This window comes from Octopus sinensis, linkage group LG10, assembly GCF_006345805.1.
Source record: "Octopus sinensis linkage group LG10, ASM634580v1, whole genome shotgun sequence".
Taxonomy (NCBI): domain Eukaryota; kingdom Metazoa; phylum Mollusca; class Cephalopoda; order Octopoda; family Octopodidae; genus Octopus; species Octopus sinensis.
In genome coordinates, this window is record NC_043006.1 from 40,892,277 (window position 1) to 40,909,776 (window position 17,500).

Consider the following 17,500-nt stretch of genomic DNA (forward strand, 5'->3'; position numbering starts at 1 on the left):
CGTATAAGGTGGAGATTGTCGTGGATCAACCTGCCGGGGACGGCACAAGTTTGCGCCTCCCCGACAAGTTTGTCCACGATCCGTGCCAACCTTTTTGCCAACACCTTGGCCAAAATCTTTAACTCAGTGTTTAACAGAGTTATGGGCCTAAAGTTACGGATCTCGTCCCCCTTTCCCGGGTCCTTTCTGATCAGCGCCCCCGGCTCACTGACTTGGGAATTCCCCCATCCTGCTGCCAGTTGGCGTAGACGCTAGCCAGCAGGTGCCCGAACGAGTCTGGCATACTTTTATAAAACTCATAGGGCAGACCATCGAGACCCGGCGACTTTTCCCCAGGGCACTTGCCCAACACCTTGATTACTTCCTCGGTTGTGATTGGCCCCTCACAGCACTCAGCCCCCTCCTTCTCTTCTCTCTTCACATAGTTTGGAAAGTCCATAATTTTCCATAAGGTGCCTGTTCCTTAATTCCCGGTATAGGGATTCTTCTATCATCGCACATTTGTTCTTCCATTCTTTGAGTTGGGGGCACAATATAGTCTTTTTATGTAGTACAATGATATCATTAGTGCACGTGTCCGTTGTGTTATATTCGATTAAAATTAAGTTTTGATTTTCTTCCGGGACAGTTGGGCAGGGTTTCTTTTTTGTTGTCTGTGGTGCGTTTTTTCTGTTTTGTGTGGGGGATGTGTGTGGGGAAGGTCTACGCGAACGTTTTTTTCCCACTGGTATGAATTCACCATCTGATACCTCCATGGCATCATCTGAGGGGTGGGTGACAATTGTTAATAAGACAGTGTTTTCTGTTGGTACCGCATCTTTCAAGGAGGTTGGGTAATTTTGTTTTTGTAGGGACTTGTGCGTGGCGGGGTTGGGTTTTCCATGCTTTGTTTGGGGATTGGCACCTCAACAACGGGGGTGGGAGTCTTTGTGTTTGTGGGGATTAATGTGTTTGCAGGGGTCGGGACTTTTTTATTTTATTTGCAGGGCCCGGTGTTTGCGACAATTTCCTTTCTTCACAATCAGCTCGAATGTGACCCTTTTCCTCACAATGGTAACAGGTGGGCTTTCAGCCTTCCATCTGTACTCTAAGGGCCACATTCTCCCCGACGAGTACCCTTTCCGGAAGGATCTGAATGTCCTCCTGTGTTCCCTGACTTAATACTGTAATGTTCCGCCCAAAACAATTCTAGTGTGTGTGTGTGGGGGGGGGCGGAACTTGTTTGTAATTTTTATTTGCTCCGTCCTATTAAACAGCAGGGCGGCACTACTTCTTTCGGGTCTACTTCAGGTGATACTTCCGTTGATTTTTACACGGGACGTTCTTCGTCCCATATAAGTTGGTAGAAGGGGACATACGGAATGCCCGCGGGCCACCTCTTCCTTTGAGAAATGGACCTCAACAGAACCATATGCCCGTCCCCTCGCGTTATACACTATATCCTTTCATATCGGAGACAGGCACTTTTCGATTGTTTCTTTTTCGAAGTGTTTAAACCTTCTGTCTTGTGGGCAGAAGGTTTTATACACTACGGTCAGTTTCACTGTTTCTAATACAGTGGAGGAAGGTGATATCACAACATCACCTCCCCACTCCTTCATCCTTTTGAAATATTCTTGTAACATATCTCCCGAAATATCAATATTTTCGGTTACCACTGCAGCAACCGCCGAAAACTTTTTCACAGTGTTGGCGCAATTGCCAACATCAACATTGCTCTCTACAAGAGCACATTTTTCTCGAATGATTTCAACCGATATGGTTGAAATCAATACAATTCAAGAGAAATTGATTTCCCACAAAACTGGGAAACCTATAAAAAAAAGGGTTTTCCTCTCGCAGAGGACAAAAATAATTAATTTGTGTTTCAGCAACCCAAAGTTCAAATCCCACCCCAGTTAGGGGAAGGAGCACAAGAAATAGTCTAAAAAGACTATTCACAGTTCAACAAATAACAAACTGTCACAATGGCCAACAAATATAGTTCAGTAATTTTTAAACAACTTTTTTAAACAAATTATTCACGTTCGAAATCCAAAAGTAATGCAACAAAGCAGTAACAACAGCAAAAATGCTAACCACAAGGAAAGACACGTGTTGGCTCTTGTAAGGTAAGCAAGCTACTTACCACACAGCCACTTCTACGCCTAAAAAAAAAAAAAGAAAGAACTAGGATAAAAATTATTTCCAGCTTTATGTAGTAAACATCTAAGATAATGATTCTTCAAAATTATGCGTCACATTAATCCTAAGTAATTTTTGCGAAAAGTGAAAACTGAAAATTTACGGAAATTGTGTGTATGTGTGTGTGTGGAGTGGACACAAACTCCGACCCCACAACATTCCATTTTTTGGGGTGGAGGTGGGGGCAAATTTGTTAGTACCACTATGTCTGCGTCACCCAACACTGCTTGGCAACCATGGCAACCAGAGTTGGTCTGTTTACGTTCCCGTACTTAGTGTTTCGGCAAAAAAGGGCCGGTATCTAAATACCTAACTTAAAAAAAAAAATAAAGTAATCAGATCAATTTGTCTGAGTAAATCTCTTCAAGGCGATACCCCAGCAAGGCCGTAATACAATGATTTAAACAAATAAAAGAGAAAAGACGTTTAAAACAAATAGATCCAAAGAAATTACACTTTTTTTTTTGCGCGCTAGTTAATTTCCGACGCTATTGTACATGAATGCAATCAAGGAATAACAAAAGAAATGAAAGCGTTAACTGCATGACATGAGAAGCATTTGGGTTGGTTGGTCACGTCTGGAATACTTTAAATGATCGGAACGGTGACGTTTGGAACGTTTTTAAGAGACAGAATAGTCACAGTTGGAACGCTTGTATGAAAATAAAAGAATGTTATTGTGAATCTGCGAATCCACAGTGGAGCGAAGGTTATTTTGATTTAAAAAATAAATTTTTCTTGCATCTTAAAACTGCTTGATAGTCTATAAAATGTCTCACATTGGTAGGAAGGTTACATATGTCGATGTATGATACGCATTTTATCGACTTTGTTAAGAATTAACATTATTTTGATAGTTTTATTGTTACAAAACGCGGTGTTGCGAGCTAACTGAATGGTTTACCACGCCGGAGAAAATGTTTATTTCTTGCGGCTTTACATTTTCAGTTCAAATAAAACCGATGCTGATAAAATGAAAAAAAAAAAACAATTGAGCACTGGGATAGATATAATAAAATTTCATGTTTTTGTACCTTTAGTAAAAAAAATTATTTCGCGAGAGGACCGGTTAGCACAGTTGTCTACCCATTACACGCTTTATAATCTACGCATATAATTCCAAGTAGACACTAGATGTCATGGTTGTAGCGAAAAGTAATTTGAAAGGTGAGTGTTCCTTTCTCTCGTTGTTAATCGTTTCAGCCTTTATCTGTTGATTTCTATAAATAGTTGTTACAGTATTTGATTAATAACAATAATAGTAGTTTATAACAACAACCGGTATTTTTTTCCACATATATATGACATAAAAAAAAAGGCGACTTTGACAGATATCTAGTGCAGCTCGATTTGCCCGAAATAACTGTCGGGTCTTTCTCAAATGACACCTAGTGATTACAAAAAAAAAAAAAACACCTTTAGATAATGTAGTGATAGATATCTCTAGACATGATGGTTACGGCTGGAATTCCGTTTAAGGGACAAAAAAGAAAAGCAAAAAAATGTTACTTGGGCGGGTTTTCTTATTTTGAATGAACCTGAAATTGATGTGGTTTTGCTTAATACTAACTTAGAAATTACCCTACATCTCGAGACTGAAATATTTTTTTACGGCCTGTCAAGTTCAGTTACACTTTTTAGTTTCCTGTACTCACTTCCAAACCTACTGTATATTTCCATATATGGAAATAAAAGGTGTACATTAAAAAGAATGTATTATTTGCAGAGTAAAATGAATAAAAACAGTATACTTAACATGGTGAGGTTCTTAACATACAGTCATAAAATGTGTGTAAAAATTGGCGAGTTACAAAACCTGATAAAAGACGGCAACTACTTGAAAACTCTGGGATTGAAAAGGAAACGCGTCCACCTGTCTATCACTTTAGACAAATAGGAGCGGAAAGATCTTCAATGTGTTATTGTAGGAGTGGAGCAGTACATGCGTCCTTTGAAAGAATAGAGGCTCTTAAATGCGGTCCCCTCAAATACATATCTATCTATCTGTGTTACGGCGGCGGTAAAGAATACGCACCCTACGCTAACCCTGACCGTCGAAAACGGGTGGTGTGCATATGTTACATTGTATTATAGTTATTTATTAAGTATTTCTGTGTCATTAAAATATCAGTTTACATTTTATCAGTTGTTAGTTTAATTTATTTCGTATAAATTCTATATTCCGCTATGTCATTTTCCATATCCCGTATAATTAAATAAGATTTTTTAATGCGGCATTCAAATACATTAAGAAACCCATCCTCTTCCCTTTCTGTGTTGTGGTCGAAATTTTGTAATAATAAGTCGTAAATGATTTGATTCCTCGGTTTATATCTCAATATTTCTTTGCTTCTTTTTGTTTGCTTGTAATTCAACGAAAGAGTTTTGTAACCGCGATGTCTCTTCATTGCAGTAGTTAAACCCCGCTCGTGTTTTAAACCGTGTAGTAAAACAGCATTTACTGAGATACCTCTTTTACTCACGAACAAAAACTAGCCTGATCACTGCGCCCATGAACTTTCGTTGTTTCTGTTTTGTTGTCAAATCTGCGACAACTTAACCATCCCACCCTTTTTGTCATAGTGTACGTTGATACTATTTAATGCATTATAAAGTGTTCGATGTTGACGAAAGAGAGAAACTTGAGTTACCTCTGGGTGTATGCCAGTGTTCGCATGTGTATGTATGTGCCCATCATTAGTGTCTGTTCCAATCTCTCTTTCTCTCTACTGCACGCGCGCTTTTACCATTCCCTTTCCGCAGCATAAGTTTTTTTACACCACAGGAAACTATTAACATTGTAATATAAAAGATTTGTAATATATATATATATATATATATATATAATATATAATATATATATATATTTTATGTGTGTATGGATCCTCATCAGTTAACGTCCGTTTTCTATGCTGACATGGGTTGGACAGCTTGACCAGAGCTGGCAAGGCGTAGGCTCCAATTGTCTGTTTTGGCTGGCTTTCTATGGCTGGACACCCTTCCTAACGCCTTCCACTTAAAGTGTACTAGGTGTTTTTTACATGGCACCAGCACGGGTTTTTTTTTTTTAAATTTAGACCCATTACAGATGCTTCTTGGGTGACACCAGCACTAGTGGGGTCGCCAATATACATATACAGGGTGTGATGAATAGACTGTCGTCTAAATTACGCAAACATGAAAATAACACTGACATCTCATTTTAACTGATATATTTACCAAAGTTACATAAAAATATCTTGAAATACTAAAGAGTAAATTTATTCAATAAAATCGCCATTGGTTTCAAACACATCCTCAAGACGACTTAATAAACTCCTGCAACTCTTCTGGATTGTCACCTTGTTTAAGTTTGTCAATGATTGCCCTTAATCCTTGCCTTTAGTTCATCTTTAGTGTTACAAGGTGTTTCGTTGATCTCTCACTCAACTGTTCCCCACACATAATAAAGGAGGTTGCAGTCTAGGAAGTTAGGTGGCGAGATGCTAAAAAAAAAAAAAAAAAAAAGGGATCAAAGGTCTTTTCTGAGCCATAGACTCATAAGGCCAGTTTCCTGGATTCTGTGTCATATATATCTTCTTTCACTGGATTACTTGCTTCTGCCAGCTGAAATGACTTGTTATGTCCCCGAACACAACACGTTACCTGATCCAGGAATCAGAACCATCTTTTTATAATCATGAGTGCAAAACCTTAACCATTAAGGCATACACCTCAGCATATCTTTTATCTTTTACTTGTTTGTCATTAGACTATGGCCATGCTGGGGCATTGCCTTGAAGAATTTATAGTTACATGTATTGACTCTGATACCTTTTTTTTTTTAAGCCTGGTACTTATTCCATCGATTTGTTTTGCTGAACCACTAAGTTATGGGGACATAAACACACCAATACCAGTTGTCAAACAGTGGAGGTGAGGGGTGGACAAACACAGACACACATACATGCATATATATATATATATATATATATATATATATACACACACATACACACACACACATACATATATATATATATATATTTATATATATATATATATATATATAAAGTTAATCCAAACAAGAAAGCACAAAAAAACACAACAACGCGGGGACGTGGAACAAATATAGTATTATTGGATGCTCAGGAAAGAAGGAAAAAAGGAGGGTTTAACGTTTCGAGCGGAGCTCTTCGTGGGAAACAGGAGAAGGAAAGATCCAGAGAAGGGAAGACAGGAAAAAAATCGCCAACGGTACACACGCGACACACATATACATACACACAAACACATACACACACACACACACGCAGCAGGCTTTTGGGTTCTGTCTATCAAATTCAGTCACAAGTCAGCTTAGGGCTATAAAAGACATTTGCTCAAGGTGCCACGCAGTGGGACTGAACCTGGAATTGTATGGTTGGGAAGCAAGCTTCTTATTACAGCCACTCCTGCACCTATATGTTATACTAGCAGCATAGCCCGGCGTTGCCCGGGTATGTAAGAGCCACTAGTAGGAAACGACTTGCGGCTGCAGCAGCGATTAGCAGAAATATGCCATGGTTATGTTGTCTGGTCATGTTTTGTCTCGTTGACTGCTTGAAGTGGCGGTGTTGGGGGTAAAGTCTCGAATGTAATTTCTTCCTGGTAGGAATTGGTTCACCAAAACTTAGGTTAGTCTGGAGGTTTCGATGTAATCTTTGGTTTGTATGTGGGATACCTTGAAGATTAAGTCTAGATTTCCTCCTGTGGGTTGAATTATCGATAGCTGTTTGATAGTTATTTGGGGGAGTAAGAGAGTTAAAGAAGGTTGAGTTGCGTCCTCTAGACAGTCTGTGGCTTGTGTTTAATACACAAATCGGTTTGCTATGTGTGCCACATATGATTTAATTAACCGATTTTTTCCAGTAATAAAGTATCCTATTGGAATAAAAAGGGCCATATAGCTCCTTGGAGCAGATATGATGCTCGCTGTGAATTTAAAAAAAAATCCTGCCAATTTGTTAAAGATATTGTCGAAAATATGTCATCTTGAATTTGAACGCGATTTCCCTAAATGGCATGATTTTATCGACTTTTTCTGATGGTAAGGTATTGCCTGGAAAACTAACGTCAGAATTAAGTTTCTTAGGGTAACATTAAGCTTCACTATGAGTTTGGTGAAAATCGATTGCAAGTTGCGAAAACTACAACAGAAAATGTGTTCCATATGAAAAGCTTAGATTCTCAACCCCATGTCGAATTTATTGATTTTTTTCAGAACTGGGGGAACTTTTCAAAATTGTCGCTGCGTTAGTTTTGAATTATGACATTGGGCTATGTGTGTGTCAAGTTTCATCAGAATCGGTTGAAAGCTGTGGTTAGGGTGAGGGTACAACCTGACAGACACACAGACAAACAAACTGCCTTTTATATATAGAGAAGATATATCTATATAATATGTATGTATGTAATATATCTTTTATATTTTTACTTGTTTCAGTCAATTGACTGTGGCCATGCTGCCTTTAGACGTAAACACACCATTGGTTGTCAAGTGATGTTGGGGGGACTAAGACAGACACACACATATATATACATATATATATACACAACCGGCTTCTTTCAGTTTCTGTCTACCAAATCCACTCACAAGGCTTTGGTTGGCCCGAGGCTATAGTAGATGACACTTGCCCAAGGTGCCACGCAGTGGGAATGAACCTGGAACCATGTGGTTGGTAAGCAAGCTACTTACCACACAGCCACTCCTGCACCTAAGGAAAGTTCTAAAGATTTTATGAAATAATTTTAACATTTTGAAAGGTAATCATTTAAAACAAGCCAACCAAGTTATTATTAGGCCCACCTTGAGAAGATAGCTAAGAATGAAAAAAAAACCCCAAAAGAATTTGAATATCAACAAAGCAAAGTATTCAAGCATGAATGTTCATGTAAAGAACAGGTGCAAATCCTCTGCATGTGTTAATCAAACTAGACTACCTTCCACTCCACACACATTCAAGTATATTATTGATAAATGCAACTATATACACAGTCACACCTGTGCATATACACAGTTATAGATGCGTGTATATACATACATAAACATGTACATACATGTCCACATATACCTATGTACACACACTGATGCACACACATATAAAATACATCTACCTATACACATACAAATCTCTCAAGACATATACACTACACTAAGTAAATACATTTACCAGCATGAATATCATACACATCCATCTGTGCCAGCGCTGAAAGTGGATGTTAAATGATGATATATATATGTGTGTGTGTGTGTGTATATTGAAGACAGCTGCTTATTAATTAGGTATGTGACAGTTATTAAAAGAAAGCAATTATTAAAGACTTAACTATCTGGAAATTTTTTGATAAATTCTTGTTCCCAGAAATTTTCTGTAATTTCGATTTCTGAAGTTTATTGAGTATTTGAATTGTTTATATATATATATATATATATCATCATCATCATCATTTAGCGTCCGTTTTCCATGCTAGCATGGGTTGGACGGTTCAACTGGGGTCTGTGAAGCCGGAAGGCTGCATCAGGCCCAGTCAGATCTGGCAGTGTTTCTACGGCTGGATGCCCTTCCTAACGCCAACCACTCCGTGAGTGTAGTGGGTGCTTTTTACGTGCCACCCGCACAGGTGCCAGACGGAGCTGGCAAACGGCCACAAACGGATGGTGCTTTTACTTGCCACCCGCACGGGGGCCAGGCCAGGCTGGCAATGAACACGAGCGGATGGTGCTTTTACGTGCCACCGGCAAGGGGGCCAGGCGAGGCTGGCAACAGACACGAATGGATGGTGCTTTTATGTGCCACTGGCACGGGGGCCAGGCGAGGCTGGCAGCGGACATGAACAGATGGTGCTTTTACGTGCCACCGGCACGGAGGCCAGACGGGGCGGTGCCGGCAACGGCCACGATCGGATGGTTCGCTTAACCACAGCTGCAACTTCCACTGATGTTGATCGACCTCAATTTTGGTTCTGCTTTCTGATATCTGATTTGATTTGGTTTGATTTTCATTTTGATTTTGATTCTGACTGTTCTCACTGGTCTTGCCGGGTCTTCTCACGCACAGCATACTTTCATAGGTCTCGGTCTCTAGTCATTTCCTTGGTGAGACCTAAAGTTCGAAGGTCGTGCTTCACCACCTCGTCCCAGGTTTTCCTGGGTCTACCTCTTCCACAAGTCCCCTCAACTGCCAGGGTGTGGCACTTTTTCACACACCTATCTTCATCCATTCTCGCCACATGACCATACCAGCGCAATCGTCTCTCTTGCACACAACAACTGATGCTTCTTAGGTCCAACTTTTCTCTCAAGGTACTTACACCCTGTCGATTATGAACACTGACATTACACATCCATCGGAGCATACTAGCTTCATTTCTTGCGAGCTTACGCAAATCCTCAGCAGTCACAGCCCAAGTTTCACTACCATGTAGCATGGCTGTACGTACACATGCATCATACAGTCTGCCTTTTACTTTGAGCGAGAGGCCTTTTGTCACCAGCAGGGGTAAGAGCTCTCTAAACTTTGCCCAGGCTATTCTTACTCTAGCAGTTACACTTTCAGCACACTGACTTGGTCACCTAGGTAGCGGAAGCTATCAACTACTTCTAGTTTTTCTCCCTGGAACGTGGTAGAAGTTGGTCTCTGCATATTTTCAGAGTTTATTGCTCCTGAGCATCTGCCACAGATAAAAACTATTTTCCTAGTTAGTTTTCCTTTGACATTACTACATCTCTTATGTGTCCATAGCTTACATTTGGTGCATCTTATAGAGTTTCTACCTATGCCTTTTCTACAGATCGAGCAGGGCCATCTACCTGAAGGCGTTTGTGATTGGTCTACCTTCCTACTTATTAGGACTTTGGTTTTGGCTAGGTTGATTCTAAGGCCCTTCGATTCTAAACCTTGCTTCCACACCTGAAACTTCTCCTCCAGTTCTGATAGAGACTTAGCAATTAGAGCAAGGTCATCAGCATAGAGGAGCTCCCAGGGGCATCCTGTCTTGAATTCCTCTGTTATTGTCTGGAGGACTATGATAAATAGGAGGGGACTGAGGACTGAACCTTGGTGGACCCCAACCTCTACCCTGAATTCTTCACTGTACTCGATGCCAACCCTCACCTTACTAGCGGCGTCTCTGTACATGGCTTGTACATCTCTCACTAACCATTGATCTATCCCTAGTTTCCTCATTGACCACCAGATAAGGGATCGGGGGACCCTGTCGAAGGCTTTCTCCATATCAACAAAAGCCAGGTATAGGGGCTTGTCTTTGCCTAGGTATTTCTCCTGCAGCTGTCTTACCAGGAAGATAGCATCAGTAGTACTTTTCCCTGGCACGAACCCAAACTGCATCTCATCTAAGCTAACTCTCTCTCTAGTTAGTTGGGCTATAACCCTCTCCGTAACCGTCATTACCTGATCCAGCAGCTTGATACCCCTGTAGTTATTTGTATCTAGAGCGTCACCTTTACCTTTGTAGCAGTTGACTATTATGCTGCTACACCAGTCATTGGGTATGACTCTTTCGTGTATCACCTGGTTAACTATACGGGTGACTAGGCTATAGCCGACACTACCAGATATTTTGAGCATCTCTACTGTAATTCCTGATGGGCCTGGGGCTTTCCCTGTTTTCATGCTTGTAATTGCCTTAACTACTAAGGAACTGTCAACTCGGATTGCTGGTCCCTCTGTTGGGTCAACATCCGTCAGACTCTCTTTATCCCATTCATTTTCCTCATTCAGCAACCTTTCATAGTGGTGTCTTCAAACCTCTCTCTTTGCATCCTCATTTAGCGCATAAACCTCTCTCTTTGCATCCTCATTTAGTAACATGTCTCTAAATCTCTGTCCATTCGCAGGGTCTTTAAGCTTCCAGACCCTTCTTCTCCATGTTGGTCGTCTTCTAGTCGTCCTCTTAGTCCTGATCCTAAAGTCACTAACTACCAGTCTATGTTGTGGGGTGCATTCTTTGCCAGGGAAGGTTTTGGCATTTATAAGCAGCCATCTTTCCCTTTTTCTGGCAAGGATGTAGTCGATTTGGCTAGTATGCCGGCCCGATTGGTAGGTGACCAGGTGGCTTGTCGGTTTCCTGAAGTTAGTGTTGCAAACCATAAGACTATTCGCATCGCAGAACTCCAGCAGCCTGGTTCCCTCCTCGTTGCGGGAACCATAACCGTAGCCTCCATGTACACCATGGAAGCCCCCAGCATGTCGTCCAACATGCCCATTGAAGTCACCAGCCACAAAGAGAAGGTCTCTGTCGTTCGTCAATGAGGTGGTCTGCAGTAGGGTGTCGTAGAAACTGTCTTTCTGTCCATCGGGTAGCCCTGGCTGAGGGGCATAGGCTGATATAATAGTTGCTAATCTATGATGAAGCACTATTCTAATCTTAAGTATTCTGTCACTTACTCTGATTACCTCAAGTATATATATATATATATATATATATATCTAATGTAGGATAAAATTTTTTTCGAAAAAAAATTTTATCAATGGCCAGCATATTAAAAAATACCTTTAAAGGTTAAATTTATAAACAATTCATAAATAAGGGCAAACGAAAAAATTTCTAATGCCAAATATGCCGAAAAATTGGACATATTGTCCATTAACCATATAATTATATAATTATATGGTTAATGGACATTAGAAATTTTTTCGTTTGCCCTTATTTATGAATTATATATATATATATATATATATATATATATATATATATTTGTCCAGAATCACATTGGATGCAGAGGAGAGAAAATAGTAATTCAGTGAAGGAGAAGTAGTGAGAGTAATAGCCCTGACTGAGAGGGAGTGAGAGAAAGTTATAGCAATGAAAGGAAGGAATGATAGATGAATAAGGAAGGAAGGGATGAAAAAAAAGATCAGCGTTTCAACTCTGTTAGTATATATTTGTATGCGTGTGCGTGAACAAGGGAAGCATGTGAATGTTTGTATGTGTGATTATTATGTGCCTTATTTATATATAAAACTAGCATTATGACCCGTCGTTGCTGGATCATAGTGCTAGTGCATGTATATATGTGTACATATTACATGTACATCTCTATATATATATCTACACATAAAATACAAAATGCAAACTTATATCTTGATATCACTAGTGATAACAATACTGAAAATATATAACAGACTGGAATTGTAGGCCCATCTCTTGCAATTTTGATCAATTGTATCTTGTCCTCCCTCTTGTATAGAAGTGTGGCTACAATCCAGCCTACCTCTACCTTTGGGGGGACATTTTAAATTTTTATCCGGGACATCCTACGTCCCAGATATAAAGGTAAAAATAAAATATTTCCACTTTGCAAGGTTCGAGTTGAGTACTCCCTTGCACGCTCTGTTGACTCGAACCTTGCTTCTATTGTGGTGAATTTACTGCCTCTGGTTAGATACCTTATATCTTTCATAGTCGCACCAAGACACTTTTTGATGGTGCTTTCCTCCAGGTGTTCAAATCTTTTTTTTTCTCTACATTGTATACTTTATAGACAATAGTCTTTTCTTTAATTTAATTTTTTATTTCGTAGATTCACCGTCTTTGTCAGTGATCAATCCGTATTTCTTCCATTTTAATTTCAATGAGTTCGCGCCCGCTGACGGCTGCAGCGAAATTCATTTTTGGACTTTCTTCTATCGAAGGCATTTTAACAAAAGTGCTTCCATGTAAACGGTGAAAATATTATCAATTTCCCCCAAACAGGGACACAGTTCAATTTTTAAATAATAACCAAAGCTCCTTCTCCCAAGGGGGAGGGTTACGGTTTACAATTATTTAACAAATGCAACACAACAACGCTTCCCTTATGAGGAACCAACAAACCTTACAGTAAACCAAAAAGCAGTACTCTGTTGAAGCTATAGGCCTTTATGGATCAGAAATAAACCAACAGCGGTACTCAGTAGAAGCATCTTTCGAGAAAACAGACGTTACATACAGCCAAACTTCATATAGATACTTAATACTAGCTAATTTGCAAATAATCTCTCCATCTGGACTATTCCATTTCTGCACGCTAATTTTATTTTTTATTTATTCCCATTCATGTGAAACCACTGATTCAAGTTCAAGTCATTGATGCAATTTTATACCAATTGCTATTTTTACTTTTGTTATGTTACAATAATATTATACTTTAGTTTGATTTTAATTATTACTTACTACATATAATTCAATTGTTATTATTATTTTTATTGTTAAAGTGAAAGCATCTGACATAAAATAGAGAAATATTTTTGTTTCACATTTAACACGTAATACTGAAATAGTGGAGAAGATATGATATTGCTATGGGGTCGCTCTAGGTAAGATTTTGAACATTTTTTTTGCCTATGAAACTACATGGACCCTAAGTAAGGCATGTGTAAAATTTGAATGAAATTGGTTGTGTAGTTCTCAAGTTTTAGGGAAACACACAGACAGACAGACACACATTCTCAGTTTTATATAGAGAGAGATACTACAATTAGCTATCATTACTGACGACATGTCAGCTAGTGTTTAATAAGCAATAATTTGTTGCAAGTGAAATTTTCTGTTTTCATTTGCAACAGTCTCTCAGTCTCTTATGCCTGTATTTTCATCAATGATAATTTAATATATATTCATTTCAATTTTTGATTTGCTGTTTTCAAAATCCATGATTTATTCTATATATGTCATGTAAAAAAATTATTTATTGAATGAATAAATGCTATTAGACAAAATAGGTGTATAACTTTGAAGTTTATATGTTGATAAAATGAAAATTTTTTAATGTACCAGTATAATTTTAAAAAAAATTATACTGGTATGGCATTTGGAACGCTATATATATATATATATATATATACAAAATTAGAGAATGGAGAAACATACTTAAATCAATAAAACATCAACTATCCGATGATACCCAATCAATACTTTAATACACCATTACATATGAGTAAAGGCATTAGACAAAATGAGATATACAGTAATAGTAAAAAGATAAAGAGATATAAGTAAAAAATTTCAAATATAATATGCAATTAAATCAAAACTGACAGCTGTTTCGGCAGTGAGGGCAGTCATACCTCATTTAACCTCTAAGCCATAAAGGCAGGTATAAATGAGGCATTAACAAGGATGCCCCACGGCCTCTTCAGAGAATTAAATTAAATTTGTTATAATTGTGAAAAATATTATATAACCATATACATATAAATATAAAAATATAAAAATGTAAAATATAAAAACTTATACATCATAATGCTACACTTATATAATATAATACTCATTGGTACAATAAAGGAAGGTAAACAGAACAAAATAAAACAAAATATATATCAGTGTATATATTAATATTTGCACCATCCGATCATGGCCGTCTGCCAGCCTCGTCTGGCACCTGTGCCGGTGGCACGTAAAAAGCACCCACTACACTCACGGAGTGGTTGGCGTTAGGAAGGGCATCCAGCCGTAGAAACATTGCCAGATCAGATTGGAGCCTGGTGCAGCCTTCTGGCTTCCCAGACCCCAGTTGAACCGTCCAACCCATGCTAGCATGGAAAGCGGACGTTAAATGACGATGATGAAGTACCGATATTATACATATTTGGCTAATAGTTTTTTTAAAAAAACTAACACATAGGGAGATGAAAAATAATAATTAAAACCATGGTTCAGTTCATAAAATTCTAAAGCTATGAAAGTTAATAAAAATTACTATTAATATTAATAATAATAATAATAATAAAAATAATAATAATAATAATAGATACAGTTAAGTTTGCACCAAGTCCATCCTTTCAAGATCGAAATAACTATGAGTTTAGAAATGCTGATCACTAGGTAAAGAAAATTTAGATTAATTCGATTGGCTATTGGTTTGAAATTTAAATCACAAAAGAAAATTATACGGTTGGTTAGTCAAGGAACGCCAATATTCACACACGCATCTACAGATCAATCGCACATACACACATAGTTATATGTATATACATACACTTATACACATACATAATCACAAGCAACAACTAGCACATAGATAAACAAAAAGGGAAGCAACTATGCTACCATTTAGTCCTTCAAAATTATAACTGTGCCTCAAATAACGAAAAAGAACCACCCATGCATTTCATAAAATATTTAATTTAGATATAAATCTCAAATAGATCTGAGCATACGGGTAATAGTAGTAATATTAATAATAATATACAAATTAAAACTTATGGTAGACATGATAATGGTAAAGTTTACTTGCGCAATAACCATGGGAATATTGATATAGATAGATATAACAATGACAGTGGTAAGAATAGTAATCCTAAGGGTTGGTCTAGGAATAGGATTTTTACAAATAACAATAATTCTATAGGCAATCCTAATTCTGATAAGGATACACTATGGTTGATTATCCCATATGCAATGCAGATTAAAACAAACATAGTGAGAGCTTTGCATAATGTTATATTTAGGCATTTTGGTAAGGATAAGAATAAATTTAGTCCTTTAATTAACAACAGTACTGTTAGAGTGGGATATAGCATACTCATAATCTAGCCACCATTATCTCCTCTTTTAATAACAGGAAACTGGATCACTTCTATAAGGATAGAAAATTGAATTTAGACCAGGGAAATTTGCCCCTCTTTAATAATAATAGGAACAGAAACTTTCTTGGAACGAATGTGAACAACCCCCTTACTAATAATGAGTGCACCATACCTGTCAGAGATAATATAAATGTAATAGATCATACTACTACTACCAATAGTACTAGTGATAGGAATATAGCCGATAATGTGAAATAACTCATTCGTTGATTTTGGGTTTGTGGTTGGATGATGATAACAATTGTAACACTTATAATGTGAATGGTAGTATAGGGGTGGAGACCAATCTTAGATTTCCTCATTCTGTTAATCTTTGTAATTCAGAAACAAAAATAAATGTGTATTTGGTAATCAATGCCTCAGGAAGGAGGTAGTTTACCAATGCACTGTAGATACACAATTGAGTAGTAGGGTGTATATCGGGGCAACTATGAATAGCATAAAACAAAGATTGAATTATCACAGATATACTTTTAGAAATAAAAATAGAATGTACTCTACAGGGCTAAGTGCATACATTTGGGAACTTAAAAGTAAGAACTTAGATTTTAGATTAAACTGGAAAATACTAACTTCAGCACCTGTTTATAATGGAAAAAATAAAAAATGCTCTCTATGTATTAATGAAATTTTTTCATTATTAAAGCGGGTCGGCAAATTATAACAACATTAATGAAAAAAACTTCTTTTGCATTCATAGGCTACCGTTCACCTTTTCTAGATTCAAATAGAACTTAGCACTTCCACTATTATTAATTTTTTAACTCCCTTCTTTAACTAACTATACCTGTGGTCTTCTATAATTCTTAAGTATACAACTTATAAATTTATAATTTTATAATTTTTATAGCTACATTTGTATAATAATAATAGATGTGTCTAGTATTATTTGTTTCTTGTTTTTTGTATGTGGGTTTTGGTTGTTTTTTAAGGGAAATGCAATATGACACGAAATAACATATTCATTTTGGTATTTGCCTTGTAATATGTGATTTTTAAAGTTTTCTAATATTGCATAGTATATTGCATAGTATATATGTATATCTTGGTTAGATACCTAGCTCTAGATAATGTAATGATATTGTATAATATGTATATATGAGAGCCTTTTATGAGTTGGTGTGTTTAGGTTGAGAATATAGGTTTTTTGTATGTGTTTATTTGGAAGGTTTTTATTGTATATTTGGTCTTTCTTGTACTCACCTTAATTTGTATCTTATGCTACTTACTAAAACCTTTTTCATTTTTTTCATTTTCTCATTTACATACATTTGGCTTTATAAATATTACCAGCCTTATATATTTAGTTTATATCTATAGTCCTCTGGATCTGTACTTTAAATTATCCTTCCATACATATTTACTTTCAACAATATAACATATTATTCACTTTATTTATTTTTTATTTTTTTTATTGTAATGTTATCAATCTCTGCATTTAGTCTTCTAATTATTTATTTGCCTATTTAAGTGTAGATGTTTACATACATATCAAGTCATCTAATTTGTTATCTATTTATTTTTACTTATTTACTTATACTAGGGTAGTTTTATACATACATATCTATCATTTATTTTTTATTTAATTTTAATAATATATGAATACATATATACTGGTTTGTACTTATAAATGTGTATAACCGTATTTATTCCTTCGTATTTATTCCTTCTTATATCTTATCACATTTTATCTTAAGTATTTATAA

At 37.0% G+C, this 17,500-nt stretch overlaps 1 protein-coding gene across 1 annotated transcript in view; it reads left to right on the plus strand.

Annotated features, from left to right (window-relative positions):
* Positions 1-3,225: 3,225 nt before the first annotated feature.
* LOC115216359 overlaps positions 3,226-17,500 on the plus strand; it is a 42,046-nt gene continuing 27,771 nt past the window's right edge. Inside the window, exon 1 of the mRNA XM_029785624.2 lies at positions 3,226-3,351. The gene's annotated coding sequence lies outside the window, so the exon portion shown is untranslated. The remainder of the gene's footprint in view (positions 3,352-17,500) is intronic.